The 16,326-nt window shown below is 41.5% G+C and overlaps 1 protein-coding gene across 5 annotated transcripts in view; it reads left to right on the top strand.

Annotated features, from left to right (window-relative positions):
- The window catches only part of LOC122555371 (exosomal polycystin-1-interacting protein-like), a 69,456-nt gene that overhangs the window by 39,062 nt on the left and 14,068 nt on the right, over nt 1–16,326 (top strand). The window contains exon 1 of one of the 5 annotated variants that reach the window (XM_043701310.2): nt 14,827–15,244. The exons of 2 other annotated variants lie outside the window; for them this stretch is intronic. The gene's annotated coding sequence lies outside the window, so the exon portion shown is untranslated. Of the gene's footprint in view, nt 1–14,826; nt 15,245–15,407; nt 15,552–15,581; nt 16,058–16,326 lie in introns of those variants that run through there. 2 more of the 5 variants (XM_087992587.1, XM_087992588.1) reach the window with 2 other exon arrangements.

Genomic DNA, 16,326 nt, shown 5'->3' with positions numbered 1-16,326 from the left:
ATTAGCTGTTTAACAAAATGCTATCACGTTATTTCAAATTCTCAAAATTTCCATGTTCGATATTTTGACCTGTGCCATTTTTGTGTGTCCTTTGTTGAAACTTTATTGCTGGAACAGCACAGCAGGTCAGGCAGCATCCAGGGAACAGGAGATTCGACGTTTCGGGCACAGGCCCTTCTTCAGGAATGAGCAGAGAGTGTTCAGCAGGAGAAGATAAAAGGTAGGGAGGAGGGACTTGGAGGAGGGGAGTTGGAAATGTGATAGGTGGAAAGAGGTCAAGGTGAGGGTGATAGGTCGGAGTAGGATGGAGGCGGAGAGGTCAAGAAGAAGACTGCAGGTCAGGAAGGCGGTGCCGGGCTGGAAGGATCCGGCTGAGACAAGGTGGGGGGAGGGGGGATGAAGAAACTGGTGAAGTCCAAGTTCATCCCCTGCGGTTGGAGGGTTCCCAGTCGGAAGATAAGACGCTCCTCCTCCGACCGTCGGGTTGTTGTGGTTTGGCGGTGGATGAGTCCAATGACCTGCATATCCTCGGTGGAGTGGAAGGGGGAGTTGAAATGCTGTGCCACAGGTTGGTTGGGTTGGTTCGTCCGGGTGGCCCAGAGGTGCTCTCTGAATCGCTCCGCAAGTAGGCGGCCTGTCTCCCCAATATAGAGGAGGCCACACCGGCTGCAGCGGATGCAGTAGATGATGTGGGTGGAGGTGCAGGTGAATCTGTGGCGGATATGGAAGTTTCCCTTGGGGCCTTGGAGAGAAGTGAGGGGGGAGGTGTGGGCGCAAGTGTTGCACCTCCTGCGGTTGCAAGGGAAGGTGCCGGGAGTGGTGGTTGGGTCGGTGGGGGGTGTGGATCTGACAAGGGAGTCGCGGAGGGAGTGGTCTCTACGGAAAGCTGATAGGGGAGGGGAGGGAAATGTATCCTTGGTGCTGGGGTCTGTTTGGAGGTGGCGGAAGTGACGGCGGATGATGCGCTGTACATGGAGATTGGTGGGGTGGTAGGTGAGGACCAGTGGGGTTCTGTCCTGGTGGCGGTTGGAGGGGCGGGGCTCAAGGGCGGAGGAGCGGGAAGTGGAGGAGATGCGGTGGAGGGCACCGTCGACCACGTCGGGGGGGAAATTGCGGTCCTTGAAGAAGGAGGCCATCTGTGTTGTACGTATTTTGAACTGGTCCTCCTGGGAGCAGATGCGGTGGAGACGAAGGAATTGGGAGAATGGGATGGCGTTTTTACAGGGGGCAGGATGGGAGGAGGTGTAGTCCAGGTAGCTGTGGGAGTCGGTTGGTTTGTAGTAGATGTCCGTGTTGATTCGGTTGATTCTATCTCAGACGACCGAATCAACACGGACATCTACTACACGGACAACACGGACAACACGCCGCATCTGCTCCCAGGAGGACCAGTTCAAAATACGTACAACACAGATGGCCTCCTTCTTCAAGGACCGCAATTTCCCCCCCGACGTGGTCGACGGTGCCCTCCACCGCATCTCCTCCACTTCCCGCTCCTCCGCCCTTGAGCCCCGCCCCTCCAACCGCCACCAGGACAGAACCCCACTGGTCCTCACCTACCACCCCACCAATCTCCATGTACAGCGCATCATCCGCCGTCACTTCCGCCACCTCCAAACAGACCCCAGCACCAAGGATATATTTCCCTCCCCTCCCCTATCAGCTTTCCGTAGAGACCACTGCCTCCGCGACTCCCTTGTCAGATCCACACCCCCCACCGACCCAACCACCACTCCCGGCACCTTCCCTTGCAACCGCAGGAGGTGCAACACTTGCGCCCACACCTCCCCCCTCACTTCTCTCCAAGGCCCCAAGGGAAACTTCCATATCCGCCACAGATTCACCTGCACCTCCACCCACATCATCTACTGCATCCGCTGCAGCCGGTGTGGCCTCCTCTATATTGGGGAGACAGGCCACCTACTTGCGGAGCGATTCAGAGAGCACCTCTGGGCCACCCGGACGAACCAACCCAACCAACCTGTGGCACAGCATTTCAACTCCCCCTCCCACTCCACCGATGATATGCAGGTCATTGGACTCATCCACCGCCAAACCACAACAACCCGACGGTCGGAGGAGGAGCGTCTTATCTTCCGACTGGGAACCCTCCAACCGCAGGGGATGAACTTGGACTTCACCAGTTTCTTCATCCCCCCTCCCCCCACCTTGTCTCAGCCGGATCCTTCCAGCCCGGCACCGCCTTCCTGACCTGCAGTCTTCTTCTTGACCTCTCCGCCTCCATCCTACTCCGACCTATCACCCTCACCTTGACCTCTTTCCACCTATCACATTTCCAACTCCCCTCCTCCAAGTCCCTCCTCCCTACCTTTTATCTTCTCCTGCTGAACACTCTCTGCTCATTCCTGAAGAAGGGCCTGTGCCCGAAACGTCGAATCTCCTGTTCCCTGGATGCTGCCTGACCTGCTGTGCTGTTCCAGCAATAAAGTTTCAACTTTGATCTCCAGCATCTGCAGACCTCACTTTCTCCTGTGTGTCCTTTGGTCTCAGACAGGTCCATAAAAGTTAGGCAGAACCATAATTTTAGAGAATTCATTAATCACAGCTATAAGATAATGAATAAATGTCTGACAGTGTGGCAGGAGAAGCGGGTTATTGCACATTTTCTTCCAGCTGTCTACATGCATTAGCTCGCATATTATGTTTGCTGCTATAGTTCCTGGACAACAGTTCATTTAACATCATTGTTTTCAAAGTTAACTCAGCATGTGTTGAAAGTTCATGCTTCAACTTGTTCTCATGACTTATATACTTTTTAAAATCCAATTATGTCTAAAAATGGTTCCCCTAAGGTTTTTGTTCTCAATAGCTTTCCACTGAAATGGCCAAGGCTTAAAAGCAAATTTTGGCATGCTCAATGTAAGTTTTGCTTTAAATCGCAGAACCACAGAATCATTACAGCAGAGAAAGAGGTCATTCAGCCTATTGTATCTATTGTCCAAATGAACAGTTCACTTAGTGTCATTCTCCTACTTCTCACTATCATCCTTCACATTCTCCCTTTTTATATTAACAGTCTGCAATTCTGCTTTGAATTCTTCAATTGAACCTACCTACAGTCTATTCCTGACACTAATCATTTGCTGCATGTAAAGGTTTTATAGCCATCTCCATTTTGATACTTTTGTCAATTCTTTGAAATCTGTGCTCTCTCGTTCTTGATTTGTTCATGAGTGGAAACAGTTTCTCACTATCTACTCTGTCCAGATTGCTCATGGTTTTCAAGTTTGCCGATCAAATTCACTCTCAACATTCACTTGTCTAGGAAAAATAACACCAACTTCTCCAATCTACCTTCAAAACTGAAGTTCCACATCATTGGAATCATTCCCATATATCTTTTCTTCACTCTCTGTTGTTTTTCATGCCCTTGCTAATGGGCAGTGCTCAGAACTGTGGACAACATTCCAGCTGCTTTTATATCTTTAGAAACACTGGAATACACTGAAAGCTGAAATATGTTAGCTTGAGTGGGTAAGTTCCCATTTCTTTCAAGGCCTCTTTCTGTGCCTGCAATTCTTTGTTCCAGTCTCTCCTTTTTATCCCTTCCCCAGTTCTCACTCCTGGCTGATGGCAACCCCTAAACTCTGCTGTACTATTTTCCCCAGACCTATTTCCTAGATTCCACAGTCAAATCCCCTATCTTCCATTTCCCAGCGCCCTCTCAGGCCACATTTGCTTGCCTTGTGCAGGGCTCCACTCCCTGATTTGAAGTCAAACTACATAAAAATATCACAGCAATATTTCAGATTCCAAACAGGCCACAGGCAATATCATGAGTGATCATGTGTTGAACTTTTTTAGCGCAGGAGCTACATGGTAACACATTAGAAGTTGGATTTCCACTTGGAAAAGCAAATGAAGGCAGTTCTGTGGCAAATGATTACCATGGTGATGAAATGTATTCAACAAACAACATGCCTTTAATTGAAAGAAAACAAACCATAAAGTCCAGTATTCACTGAACTAACACAAGTTGCACATTTGGGGCTTGAACAGATCATGAAAGCATGAATCCTACTTCATAGTTAATTATTCAAAATGCAGGTTTTGCTTTACAAAATAGGATACTAGAGTTTTTGACCCAGTGTAGTTCAGAGAAATTTTAAGATTTGGGGAAGTTACAGAGATAGGGAATGGAAAAGCTGTGATGGGACTAGAATATTAATTTTAAATTGAAGACACTAAATAACTGGAAGCCAAAGTAAGTTGGCAAAGACAGGGATTAGGATAAACAGGATGGTGCAAGAATAGAACACATACACAAGATGTTTTGTGTAACAAGATGTTTTCCAGAACATAGAGGATTGAGGCATTTAAAGGCAGTGGACTTTCAGTAAATGAAACTGCAGGATTCTCTCTGAATCAAAAAGTCCTGACTTCAGACCACTGACATGGGAGTGGCACAGTGTGAGTCGGATTGGAATGTTAGCTTCGGATTTTGTTCCCAGAGTAGGACTGCAGATTCAGAACAATTCCCAGCTCCACAAACTTACTTTGAGAGAAAATGTTTCGGAAGGTTAGACTTTCATTCCTGGGAGAGGGATGGTGGGAGGAGCGAGTGGCTGGTACACCCCTCACCCCACAGTGAGAGCAGAGGCTGACAGTGTGGAGGCAAACTTCTGCTTCAGTTCAAAACTTACCAAAACTATTAACAAGGAGAAGTTCTCCAGCCTTCACACCTCCACAACGTTCTCCATGCCTGATCCGTGTTAACCCATGGTAACCCATGCGCTTCCACTAACCTCATGAAGCCCCTTATACCCTCAACTTATCTCTATGGTGAAAATACACTCCCCCACCATTCATGTAACCCTCCCAAAAGCCCAATTCAGCCCCTATTACAGCTTAGTATCAACTCATGCCTCCCACCACCATATTTTGCCTTCACAACCACTATGCCCACTTACCCAGTTTCCCCAGGAGCAGATCTCAGGCTGAGATTGAATAAAGTTCTTGACTAACTATTCATGAATTCATTATTCAATGATAACACATTTGCATTGATAAACAAAATCACTACTTTCTTATTTGAATTCATGATCCCACTTCAAAAAATTTGCAACCACTTGGATCTGTCAGCTAAACCGTGAACTGACAGGCACCTCCCACAATGATAATAAAAGGTTAGGAAATCCACCATTAAGCACTAATACAGTGGGAAGAACCTTTACAGCTTGACACTTCCCTTTGTTCACCACCTTGACAGCTAACTCGACATCTCTCTTGCCAGATGTCATGTAGTGTGCTTGACGGTTCCGATTAGTTAATATAGTCTTTACATGCATTCATGTCTTCTTAAACAATCCCAAAGGGTATTTACCTGTCTTAAAGAGCATTAAAATAGTTTGGTGCTAAGGGAATGTTCATCACTAATTAAACAAGTCCATGTTTTGTCCAACAGTTAACAGTTATTGTAAGGCAGACATATATCTTTAGCTTTGACAATCACATAATTAAAGGGTGGTGGCAATGTTTTGACCTAGTATGCATCCATGTGTCTTTGAATCCATCCTTCTGGTGAAGGATGTGTTCGTTAAAATAAGGCAATACTGAACAAACTTTAACAACAGAAAGATGCTAATTGCTGTGATATTTCCAAACCTGTTTTCCTAATGGTTCTGTTCCAGTACCAGAGTCACAGCCAAAACTGACTAAAAAGACTCCATCTGTTCTGATGATATCGAGGACTTCATCAAAGTAGAACTTTTCCTGAGAATCTTCATCAGAGTCAATGGTTAACTCTTGATGAGGATGGTTTTTGATTTTCAGTCATAGGATCACGGTGTCGCTGACTGTTCCAACATTTATTGCCCATCCTTAATTTGCCTTGAGAAAGTCGTGGCGAGCCAGACACTTTAACTGCAGCAGTCCATGGTTGGAGATACTTTCATAGTGGTGTTACGCTATTGTCCCTCAGAATTCTCAGTCTGCTCTTGCCGTCACAGTATGAATATGGCTGGTCAAGTCAGTTTGTAGTCAATAGTAACCCCCAGATTTTGATAGTGGGAGATTCAATGAATGCTGAGTAGGCATGGGTAGAGTTTGTCTTGTTGGAGATCATCTTTGCCTGACAACTGAGTGAAGCAAATGTTATGTGTGCACCACTTAATCTCAACTGCTGAAAATGTGTTGCTGGAAAAGCGCAGCAGGTGAGGCAGCATCCAGGGATCAGGAGAAGAAGGGCTTATGCCCGAAACGTCGATTCTCCTGTTCCCTGGATGCTGCCTCACCTGCTGCGCTTTTCCAGCAACACATTTTCAGCTCTGATCTCCAGCATCTGCAGTCCTCACTTTCTCCACTTAATCTCAACCCAAGCCTGAATGTTGTTTGTGTCATGCTGCATATTGGCATGTGCTTCAGTATCTGAAGTGTTGCAAATGGTGCTGAACATAGCGTAAACATCAGCAAACATCCCTCCTTCTGACCTTATGATGGAAGAAAGGTCATTGATTAATCATGTGAAGATAGTGAGCCTAGATCATCACCCTGAGGAATTCCTGCAGCAATATCTTAGGACTGAGATGACTGGCCTCCAAAATGACTCCGTGAAAGTGAGGACTGCACATGCTGGAAATTAGAATTGAAAAAGCACAGCAATTCAGGCAGCATCCGAGGAGCAGGAGAGATAATGTTTCAGGCAAAAGCCCTTCATCACCAGCACCACACTCTCAACTCCAGAATAACTACTCCCACTCACATCTTCTTTTGTGCTTTGACTGTGGAGGAGGTGCTGCTTCATAACAAAGTCAACACCTTCCATGAATTTGTTGACAATCAAGAGACATGTGAAGTGTCTTTCACCTGCAGGAGGAACATGCAACTGCTCTAACATCAGTATCACATTACTCTGAAAGCTCATACAGAACTAAACAAAGGAAGAGAAGAAAAGAAAAGAGATCTCACCCACTTAAAACCTACCCCGCACCTCTCGGCAAATGGAGGCCCCGGTGCCTGAAGCAAGTCTTTTAAACAGTTAGACTCACCTTCCCAGAAGTCCTTCCCTCCTCCCTCGCACCTCTCGGCAAATGATAGACTCTAATGTTGCAGCTGCACTTGAACAGCTTGACTATGAGCATGGCTAGTTCTGAAGAACAAGTCTTCAGTACCATAACTAAGAAGATGTCAGAGCCTTTGCATTATTTGTATCCAGTGTATTCAGCCATTTCTTGATATTCTATAGTGTGAATTAAATTGGCTTAATTTGCTGGGGATCTTAGGAGGACACCAAGATGGATAATTCTCTTGGCTTTAGCACTTTCTTTAGCACTGTTTTACTGGTCTCTGCCATCATTGATGGGAGATATTTGTGGAGCATCCCCCATCTGGTGGATGGACCTAATATTGGAATGGATAAATTCAAAAGAATTTGGAGAGGCTGGAGTTTATGGAGGATAAATACCATCAAGATGACTATTACCCCAGATATAGTTTAACACATTCATGTTAATCAGGAGATGAACACTAGAGAAGCCAATAGAAATAATAAAGGCAAGTGTTGAGGTTTCACTAGCCACTCGGTGCGGTCAAGTTACAGACAGACAATGTGGCAAAATGGAAACAGTTGGCTTTAGAGTGCTGAGGGGGATAACACATCTAAAACATATTTCAGTTGAATCAAAGGTCTTTGTTGAGAAAGAAGTCATACCACAGTTTTAAAGAGCTTAGATCAGACACCATCTGGAATATCACATTCAGTTCTTGGCACTGTAATTGAGGATATATTGGCCAAAGGGGACACAGTGCAGACCCAACAAAATTATACTAGGTTTTAAAGGTGTCAACTTATCAGAACATGTGCAAAACTTGACTTGAGCCGATAAAAGATTGACAGATGACTTAATCAAAATGTTTCAATGACTCAATGGGGTAAAAGGGAAAGAAAGAATCACATTACTTTCAGTACCTTTTACAAACTTAGAACGTCTCAATGTGCTCTTATAGCCAATATAATACTTTCAGGGTGTAGCCATTGCTATTTTGCAGAAGACATAGCAGTCAAATTACCTACAAAAGAGTCTCTCCAAAAGCAATGAGGTAAAGACCAAATAGTATTGTTTTTAGTGGTAGTGGCTGTGGGATAAATATTGTCCAGAACACCCAGGAGAATTGCTTTGCTTCAAAATAATGCCATAGGATCTTTTACATTTACCTGTGAAGAGAGAGAGTTTTAATTTAGCATCTCATTTTCTCAAGGGAAGTGGCAACGTACTGTTAATATCAAAGGGTTAGCAATCCAAAACCCCTCAGCATATACTCCGAGAAATGAGTCTGAATCCAACTATGGCAGATAGTGAAACTTGAATTCAATAAAAAGTCTTCCATAGTAAATCTAGCAATGACCATGAAACTATTGTCAATTGCTGAAATATTTTGCTCACTCATGCCCTTTAGAGATGGAAACTGCTGTCCTGACCTGATCTAGCCTACATGTGACTCCAGATCCACAGCAATGTGGATGATTCTGAAATGGTCTAGCAAGTCATTAACAATCACCAGAAAGTTTCAAAAAAGAAACAGCACATGGACTGTGGTAGGGCAAGGATGTAGCTCACCATTATCTGATCCAAGGCAACCAACGACAGTAATTAACATCAGCCCAACCAGCAACACTCACATTCTGTGGACCTTTAAAGCAAAAGGCAAAAGACTACACCTCAAAACGTGCTGCATGTCCAAATTTTTAAAATTGAATATGAACCCACAACTTTCTGCTAACCGTTGTTTGATTTGTTCCTTTCAAAGTGTAGTGAGTCTATGGAATTCTTTACCACAGAAGTGGTGGAGTTAGGTACAATTTCAACATTGAAAAGCCTGTATGACTCTATGGGCTGTTAAGGTTGGGTCATTATGTATATTCAAGGCTGAGATAGATAGACTTTTAATCGGTAAAGGATTCAAGAGTTTAAGATAGGAAAGTGGCGTTGAGGAATATCTCATGAGGCATGACTTTGTTGAATGGCAGTGCAGACCTGAAGGGCCAAATGGCCTACTTCTTCACCTATGTCTATGGTCTTATGCAACAGGAAAAAAAGGGTCATTTTATTTGCTGATAATTCAGCAGAGGGCAAAGTTTTAAATTTTGCAGCAGGCCATATAGATGCAAAATTAAGCAAGCATTTTTAATCACACAATTGTATTGAGATTTGGAAATGCTAGCATTCAAATCCTGATAACCCACTGGGAAGAATTAAACCAGAGTTAATCTTCATTCAATTTAGATTTATTCCCAGAGTTAGGCATTTTCACCGCTAACACAGTTATTTTAATCAAACTGCTTTGCTATACCTTTGCAGCAGGTGGGACTTGAGCCAAGACTAACCTAGCCCAGAAGTAGAAATATTAACACTGTGCCACAAGAGCCCTTTAGTACCAGCATATCATCAAATTCAACCCTTACTCTAGGTTTGATAAGTGTATTCTTGTATGTGCTCCAGTAACAATTCTAAACCATGCCCTCGACTTGCATATAATTAATCAAATACATGCTCAGTTATTAGAAAAGCCATGGATGCTGCACCAATTCTAAGTTTTCATTGTTGAAATCAAGAGTTTTTGATGACCAGGATATCAAAGGATGCAGAACAAAAATGAGTTCATTGAGCTGAGGTTCAGATTAACCATTATTTATAATAATTGAATGGTGGAACAGGCTCATGGTGTTGAATGTATTACTTCTATTTTAATGTGCATGTAAAGGTAGCATAAGTTACTGTTTACACCACAGCACAGCAAACCTGTTATGGTTATTGAGTATTAATCTCTTTTCAGGATATCTGTTGTATGATACAATGTAAAACTAAGAATTTAGAACAAAATCATTGTCGTTTATTTCACTGCCATAGTCAATTACATTTAAAAGGATGTTATCATGCCTTATAACTTGTTGCACATGAACATCATTATGTCCTACCAGCAGAACTTGTGTTGTAAATTATGCCATAAATATATTGTTGCTATCATTTGATGAAGCTACAATGTTCTGAGCATATCTTTGAATCCTAAATCCTTTCTGGGCCCCACCCATCTCCAAAATGGTGATATGCACTTTTAAGTAGTTGACCTGTTCATAAACAGATTGATATCTCAATAATGGATTGTTCAACTCTTTACTTACTTTTATTTTTAATGTTGTGTACTATAAGTTGCAAATTCTATTACAAATGTAAATTCTATTATAACTTACATCTTTACTTTTTCTTAATTACTATACTCTTGACCATGGGAAAAACAGAAGCTTTATAAAGTACTGCGTTAAAAGAACATAGTATGGTTAGTAAATCTGAAATCTTCTAGTTTCAATGTATTAACAACTAAATTAGCAGTTGCAGTAATTATTAGATTAAATGTAGGACTGAAAATAGCTTGAAGTTAAGGATACTGAATTAATTTTGTGACAAACAGAATTTCTGTTCTTTTTTTTACTGTGCATAAACAATATGTTGTTCAGCAAAAGGTGTGCGTTTTCTCACCATCAGAGTGCGTGTCCAAATTAAATAATACCAGCAGCAATGATTTTTATGAATTAAAAAATTAAGAAAGGTATCACTTGCCCCCAGTTTTAAAATGCATAGTCTCACTCACATGCCTCAAACACTTCCGAATGTGCACACTAAGATTAGATACATATAAAGGTGAACAATTGGTAAAAATCATAACTATTTTAATTTCCGTTGTGGCTGGCCTATCATACAAATATATAAATGAAAGTATGAATTACGAGCAGGAGTAGGCTACTCAACCCCTCAGCCTGCTTGACCATTCAATAACATCATGGCTGATCTCCTTGCTCTGCATTACTGTCTACCCCATAAACTCTTCACCCCCTCATCATCAAAAATATAGCTACCTCTGTCTTGAAAATATTTAAAGACTTTGTTTCCACAATGTTTTGAGGAAGCGAGTTTCAAGCACTCACCATTCTGTATCTAAAAAATTGCTTCATTTCTTAAATGGGCAACTCTATAGTTTTAAACAATGACTCTTAGTTCTAGATTTTCCAATGAAAGAAAACACGCATTCTGTATCCATCCTGTTACGACCCTGCAGGATGTTAACTGTTTCAAACAAGTTGCCTTTTATTCCTTTGAACTCCAGCAGATACAAGCCTAGCCATTCCAAAATTTCCTCATAAGATAATGGGCCTATTCAGGTCTCAGTCTGATAAATCCTCTCTGAACTGTTTCTGACACATTTACATCATTCCTAAAATGAGTAGACCAATATTGTACATAGTATCCAGGTGTAGTCTTACTAATGCCCTGGATATAGCATAACCTCTCTATTTTTATATTCAATTCATATTGCCTGTGGTCTGTTAGAAGTTGTTAAGCTAAAGATGAAGTGGAATTCAGTGGTGGAGCATTCTCAATAAGCTGTGGTGGTTCCTGTAATTTAACTACCAGAAGGCTGGTCCTCTGATGAATTCAATGTGGGAACAAGTTGGGGAATTCTCTTCCCACTTTCCAAGTTTTGCTATGGATTACCTTGGCGGCTTTAACAACTTACAGCTAGTTTGATAGCATTTGATGGACTTCCCACTGTCTACAAGTAGCTTTTGCTAATTTTTAAAGCATGGCACCAAAATGGTTTCCCTCATCATATGACTTCTAAAATTCAAAGTCCTTTTTTTTTTCAAACATAGGGTGACTCATAGACAAAGGAAGTCAAAGGTTATAGGTGGTGCAGTACAGACAGGAAGGTAGAAAAGTGGAGATGAGACCACAACCAGATTAACTATGGGATGCATCCTAGGATGTTAAAGGAAGTAACTACAGAGGCAGTGGATGCATAGGTAGAAATCTTCCAGGAATCCTTAGTTTCTGGAAAAGTCTTAGAGGATCAGAAAACTGCTGACAGAAAACAGGTAACTATAGGCGATTAGATTGATGTCTGCTCTTAGGAAAATGATATGAGTTTATCATAAAGGATGCAATAGCAAAGCATTTACAATACATAATATGATCAAGGAAAGTCAGCAAGGCTTCATGAAGGAAAAATCATGCCTGAGAAATGTACTAGAATGTTCTGAGGAGTAATAAGCAGGATAGATGAAGAAGAAGTAGCAGATGTAATATATTTGGATTTGCAGAAGACATTTGATGAGGTACCACACAATCAGCTACTTTTTAAGATAAGAGCCCATGGTGTTGAGGTAGTATATTGGCATGGATAAAGTATTGGCTAACTAATTGAAGACAAAGAGTTAGAATAAGGGTGCATTTTCAGAGTGATGATCTGTAACCAATGGAGAGCCACACTGGTAAGTGCCAGGACCAAAATTATTTACAAGTTATATTCATGACTGGGATGAAAGAAGTGAATGTACAATAGCCACATTTGTGGATGACGCAAAAGTAATTGGAAAGTAAGTGGTGAGGGTGACACAAGAATCTACAGAGAGAATATAGACATGTTAGGTGGGTGGCCAAAAACTTGTTGGATAGAATATGAAATGGAAAAATGTGAGGTTAAAGGCTTTGGCAGGAAGAATAGAAGGTCTAAATATTATTTAAATGGAGAAAGACTGCAGAAAGCAACAGAACAAAGGATTTTGGAATCCTTGTTAATGAATCACAAAGAAATTAGCAACAAAACTCAGCAGACAATAGGCTAAATGAATATTGGTCTATATTTCAAAGGGAATAGAGCATATAGGAAGGGCAGTTTTGTTAAAACATGAAAGGCAGTAGTCAAGCCACAGCTGGAATTGTGCAAAATGTTTGGGCCCCTTATTAAAGAAAGGATACATTGGTATTGGAGGCACTTCAGAGAAAGTTCATAAGGCTGATCCCAGGTATAGAGGGACTGTCATTTGAAGAGTGATTGAGCAGGTTGGGTCTATATTCAGTGGAATTTAGAAGAATGAGAGGTGACGTCCCTTGTAGAAGCACCTAGGACCAAAGGTCCCAAAATAAGGAGTCACATAATAAAAACAGAAATGAAGAGGAATTTTGTTTCTCAGAGAATAATGAAGCTGTGGAGTTCATTACCGTAAAGTGCTGTTGAGGCTGGGATGCAGAGTATGTTCAAGTCTGAGGTAGGCAGGTTTTTAATCAGTAAGGGTATCAAAGGTTATGACGAAAAGGCAGGAAAGTGGAGTTAAGGATTATCACATCAGCCATGATCTTATTGAATGTCCATCCCTAATTGCCCATAAGACTTAAGAGTCAGCAACACTGCTGAGGATCTGGAGACTGGGCAGGTAAGGATGGCACCTTTCCTTCCCTAAAGGAAGATAAGTGATGAGGAAAAGGCCTGATAGCTTTTTTTCAACAATTCACAATGCTTGCATGGCCACCTTTAGTATAGCTTTCTATTTCAGGATTTTTATTGAATTGAAACTGCACTATCTGCCATAGAAGGATTCAAACTCATGTCAGCAAAACATGAGCTTGAGGTTCTGGATTATTAGGAGAAAGTGAGGACTGCAGATGCTGGAGCTCAGAGGCGAGAGTGTGGTGCTGAAGAAGGTCAGGCAGCATCCAAGGAGCAGGAGAATCGAAGTTTCGGACATAAGACCTTCATCAGGAGACCCCCAGTCCTCTGGGTTGATGCTGACACCTTGAGATTTACTCAGTCTAAATTTGAATGAGGAAACCATCATAATATAACACAAGGTCCAGAGAATCCATTCATATTTATCTTGCACACATTAAATTTTGATGTTTACTTTTGTTCAGAATGAAGCTGGTTGGAATTAGGTAGTTTTTTAAAATATAAATAATGCTTGAAAAGGGGATGTGGGAATTCCTTAGATGACTGTAAGTCCTTATTAATTTGATCTTTCTCCATTTAAATAATATTCAGTCCCTCTGTTCTTCCTGCCAAAGCCCATAACCTTACATTTTTCCATACCATGTATGTCTGTACCTCAAAATGCCAAAGATCACATGATTTACTGCTGCCATCTCCAGAGTTTTGTTTATATCCAAATTTTAAAAGTATTGACTTAAAGGTTTGTAATATACTAGAACATGACACATTTTAACTCCTAAAATAGGAACTGAAAACAAAAACACAAGTTGCAGGGTTCCCACTCCTAATAACAGCAGAGCAGGCTGACAAGATGTTGTAGGCCAACAACATTTTTCACTATGAAAATGAAACAGGATTATGGCAAAGCATCACAAATTGGCATGAAATCATCCTCTGCAGAGGAAGGTGAGAACAGCAAAATGTTTTATAACTTTTCAGATACTGAGAGAGAAACTGTTCCCACAGGCAGGGGGTCAGCAGTGGGAGGGCGTGGTGTGGAATGGGGGGTGGGTGAGAACAGAGTGTTAATAACTAGATGACACAATTTTATGATATTTTGGCGCAAGATCCAGCATGGAGAAGAGAAGACACTTGCCCCTGTTGTTGTTACCAGCAAAAATGTGCTGGCTGAAAGGAGGAAGGAAAGTCAATTGTAAATTTTTAAAGGAAATTAATTGCACTTTCAAAGACAGAAAGCCTTACAACTCTATGTGGAGAAAGAAAATAAGTGGAACTGTTTTCAAGGGACATAATGTGCATGCTCAATGGGCCAAATGGTATCCTGTATTTTAAGACTATATAAATGTGTTGATATACCTAAACTAGAACATTAAAATTTAAAACTTATTGCATTCTGTAGCACTAGTGGGAGCTATAGAATCTTGCCTCAATCCTAGGAGTGTTTTTCTTGACCCATTTTGAAGTTTTTCATATTTTTGCAATGTGGATCTGTTCCAGTTTCTGTGCTCATGCTGCTGATTCTGCTCTTCCCCTGTGTCCCAGTCTGGTGATTGCCAAGGAGGAAGACAATGGTGATCAGCAGCATGAATACGCATACAGTTCACTGCTGAAATATTACCCCACTGCCTGTAGCAACCTATTGGCAGGAAATAGTAAAGAAGGAGAAACAAATAGCCTTCTTTGGCTCCCACCTATATACCATTTAAAAAACACATTTGCAACTGCTATGAGCCACTGCAGCTTCAGTACAGTAGTCTGGTTTCTGGATTAAGACAGAAAACAGCGTAATTGGAACCATCCCTATATATTTCACAGTAGAACCATAAGCCAGCTGCCAGCAGGTTGCTATGAAGCAGTAATTAAATAACCATGCAACAAGAAGCAGATGCAATTGGAGAAAATTATTCTTCCGTCTGATGACTTAACCAAGTTGTTCTACCTACATTTTTACATTATTCGGTGATGACGACTGATTCAAAATTTAACAATGTTTTATCTGCGTAACGTAAGTCATATGCATTTTCTCTTTTATGTGTGCACTGCCTGTGGATCTCGCTGCTTGGTGTGTGTGCTGGTTCAACTTGAGAAGTAACACTTCCTTCTTTCAGTCTGAATCAGACTTTATTAGATATTAATGTTTTTGACAAAATGATATTTAACAATTATTCTGCTTTTCGCCTGTTTACGCATGCTAAACTTTTCGTCAAAACTTCTGAAAATTGTCCAACAGGGAGCATTTATATGAGCGTCCGAGCTTTAATGAAAGTTCCTAACTTGAATGGAAGACTTTGTTCATCTACAGCGGTGGCTTGGTAGGTGAATATTCTGCATATTCGGGAACTGAGCTACGATGATCAAAAAGGTCCTCTGGTGTTGCTTGTGATCTGTAGTGAAATGGCTGGGCTCAGCCAAAACTGGAGTTGGAATTTGACAGTTTGGGTTAGTTAAGGGAGGATCCCCTAAGATGCCAGGCCACAATTGCTACGCGTGACTGTGTGTGCAGATTCTGGTTGAGAACAGAATTGAGCTTGTGTCACTGTGCCTCAATCCTCTGTCGGGACTCAGTTACGGATCTCTCACATCAGGACATCAGCAGTGGTCACTTGGCCCAGAAGTAGGACAACTGGTGCTTGTATTTGAAGGCTCTACCCAACACAAATCGCAGCTTTCAGGAAAGCAAGAGAAAGAATAGGAACAAATCAAAATTCATCACTAACACTGATAGAACTAAAGGGATGACTCCTTTTGAATAATTCAGCAGTCAATGACACCATATGAAGCTGAACTGGCAGTCCCTTTTTGTGAAAATTTCACAGAGGTATATCAGAGAATTGTTAATGTATTTGTAAATGATCCACCCTGGATGCTTTAATTAAGATATGGTTTGAATATTTCAAAGGTGTTTAATTTAAACCGTATTGAAAAAAATAACTGAAGTTAAGGAATCAAAATGAAAATCAAGCATAAATATTTGACACACTGCAATGTAAATTTAACTTGGTAGTGACTGATGTTTTCTTACAAAATATTTTATTGTAGAAATTCAAATGATTTATACTTCTTTATTTGGCATTTTGACCATATTGA

The sequence above is a fragment of the Chiloscyllium plagiosum genome, unplaced genomic scaffold (genome assembly GCF_037043375.1).
Source record: "Chiloscyllium plagiosum isolate Xiang-an unplaced genomic scaffold, Cpla_swu_hap1 HiC_scaffold_12, whole genome shotgun sequence".
NCBI lineage: Eukaryota > Metazoa > Chordata > Chondrichthyes > Orectolobiformes > Hemiscylliidae > Chiloscyllium > Chiloscyllium plagiosum.
The sequence above is the reverse complement of the archived record's forward strand: the minus strand, read 5'-3'. Positions and strand labels throughout refer to the sequence as shown.